The following is a 2,500-nucleotide window of genomic DNA, read 5'->3' as shown; positions in this document are numbered from 1 at the left end:
GTAAAGGATGATCCAAGCACTTTCAATAACATTATTTCAGATATTAACCTTCCTTGCAGTTAGGGTTAGGGTTAGGGTCACGACTTCCTGGGGTTAGGGTCACGACTTACTGGGGTTAGGGTCACGACTTCCTGGGGTTAGGGTTAGGGTCACGACTTCCTGGGGTTACTTACTGGGGTTAGGGTCACGACTTACTGGGGTCAGGGTCACGACTTACTGGGGTTAGGGTTAGGGTCACGACTTACTGGGGTTAGGGTCACGACTTACTGGGGTTAGGGTCACGACTTACTGGGGTTAGGGTCACGACTTCCTGGGGTTAGGGTCAGGGTCACGACTTACTGGGGTTAGGGTTAGGGTCACGACTTACTGGGGTTAGGTTTAGGGTCACGACTTACTGGGGTTAGGGTCACGACTTCCTGGGGTTAGGGTTAGGGTCACTACTTACTGGGGTTAGGGTTAGGGTCACGACTTACTGGGGTTAGGTTTAGGGTCACGACTTACTGGGGTTAGGGTCACGACTTCCTGGGGTTAGGGTCACGACTTCCTGGGGTTAGGGTCAGGGTCACGACTTACTGGGGTTAGGGTTAGGGTCACTACTTCCTGGGGTTAGGGTCACGACTTACTGGGGTTAGGTTTAGGGTCACGACTTACTGGGGTTAGGGTCACGACTTCCTGGGGTTAGGGTTAGGGTCACGACTTACTGGGAACTCCACCACGACTTTTGCAACTACTTTCAAACTAAACAGACTTTAACTTACTCTTTAAGTTCCACTTCACAGTCAAAGACGGAAAGACGCGTAGACCACACACCACATGGGGGCGGAGTCACAAGACAGTGGGGGAGGGATCATCAATACCTTTTGACGAAAAATGTCTTCGGATATATTTTTAACGTATATTAGAATATACACAGTATGAGTTGCACGATTAATCAACCAACTTGATGTTTAAACCAAAGTTGTTGAAACAAATAAGGAATCAAATTAAACAATAAAAACAACTGAAGCCAACAAAGAAAATGGGAAATCAATATGAAATGTTCTGATGGGAAACATATTTATCGTCACTCAGCCAAAAGCAGTGAAACTGCACAGCCCCAAGAGAACCCGTTTCAGGAACTGAGTACAGCTCCTGTCACGATGATGATGAAGCATTTTCAAGTTCATGGAACCGAACGTTCATCAGAGAGTTTCCTCAAAGCCACAGAAGAGTTATTCAATCATAGAAACTTAGCGTTTGGCAGAATCGCTCCTGGCAGCAGCACCGACACCATCAGCTGGAGAAAGCACCAGTTTGAAAGAGAACACACAACCTGCTGGGAACCAGCTGCAGCTCACCAGAGACGGGTCGGTGCTGGATCAACGGCAGGCGACTGAACCGAGGAACAAACTGCTTCTGCCTCTAAGAGCTTTAGATTCCATCGAGCAGCTTCAGGCCAGTGAAGGAGGAAGAGAGCAGCAACCGGAAGAGATGGAGAGAGAGAGAGGAAACAGAGTCAGGGGGATTGTGACACACACGGCTTCTTGGTTTCTTACTTGATGAATCACACACACACACGCACACACACAGACACACACTTACCCAACCCTACCCGTCTGCATGGGCCTATTCATGCCATTATGGCTCAAAGGGGAAAGCTGCTAAAAACCAGCATTTACATTCCTGCTTCCTCTGAACTTGGACTCAACTGGAGTCCAGTCCCAACTTGTCAAAGGCTCCCTCTCTTCCACATGAACACACAACTTTAAAAGTCTGACTGTGTGGCCCTGCAGCTACACAAACGCTGCAGGCATCACAACATCTCTTAACAACTCGGCTGTGTTCTTTACCCCTTTTCCACCGAGGCCCACCAGGAGCCGGTGCCTCATCTGGAACCAGTTCTGTGTGTTCTGGTTCTCAGTCAGAAGAACTGGCTCCAGAGTGGCACCCACTGTTCACTGGGAACCGCCCTCATCACAGGCAGGGGGCGGAGTTATCATGACCAACAAGACCAAGTGAACCCTGTGATTGGATCTCACTTCACGACATGTGTGTTGTCGGTCTGAGTCTACAGATGTGCACGACAACACAACTGTGTGTGAGTGCAAAGAAAGAGAGTGGGCGGAGTCAGGAGGGGCTGAATGAAGGAATATATATAATATGATATATTGTGGTTTCATTGGAACAGTTGAGGCGTAGAGACGTCACATGAGGCTCTAAGTCGACTCTCCCCCAGTGAGAAGCAAACTGGTTCTTAAAGGTTCGCTGGTTGAACTGGCTCCGTCTGAACTCACAATTCACACAATTGACGAATGTAGCTGGAGATTCTTCGCTCAGACACATTCACAACAATTCATATGTCTGTGGAGCGAGAGATGAATTACATCACATCCACAACACACAACACCTTCTCCATCACGTTGTGGATCCTCTCTCTCTTCCTGAGATACTTGTATGAAAACTGATTCGTTAAGTTCAGTGTTCGTGAAACATAACAACACTGTACTGTACAGCCACTGCT

General features: G+C 48.2%; 1 protein-coding gene across 2 annotated transcripts in view; it reads right to left on the bottom strand.

Moving 5' to 3' along the window:
- The window catches only part of rgs19 (regulator of G protein signaling 19), a 15,733-nt gene that overhangs the window by 8,026 nt on the left and 5,207 nt on the right, over positions 1–2,500 (bottom strand). Inside the window, exon 2 of one of the 2 annotated variants that reach the window (XM_053425148.1) lies at positions 1,338–1,428. The exons of the other annotated variant lie outside the window; for it this stretch is intronic. The gene's annotated coding sequence lies outside the window, so the exon portion shown is untranslated. The remainder of the gene's footprint in view (positions 1–1,337; positions 1,429–2,500) is intronic. 2 annotated transcript variants of the gene reach the window in all.

This window comes from Pleuronectes platessa, chromosome 6 (assembly GCF_947347685.1).
Source record: "Pleuronectes platessa chromosome 6, fPlePla1.1, whole genome shotgun sequence".
In the NCBI taxonomy this organism is placed as follows: Eukaryota; Metazoa; Chordata; class Actinopteri; order Pleuronectiformes; family Pleuronectidae; genus Pleuronectes; species Pleuronectes platessa.
Note: the sequence above shows the minus strand (reverse complement) of the source record. Positions and strands in the feature narration are given on the sequence as shown.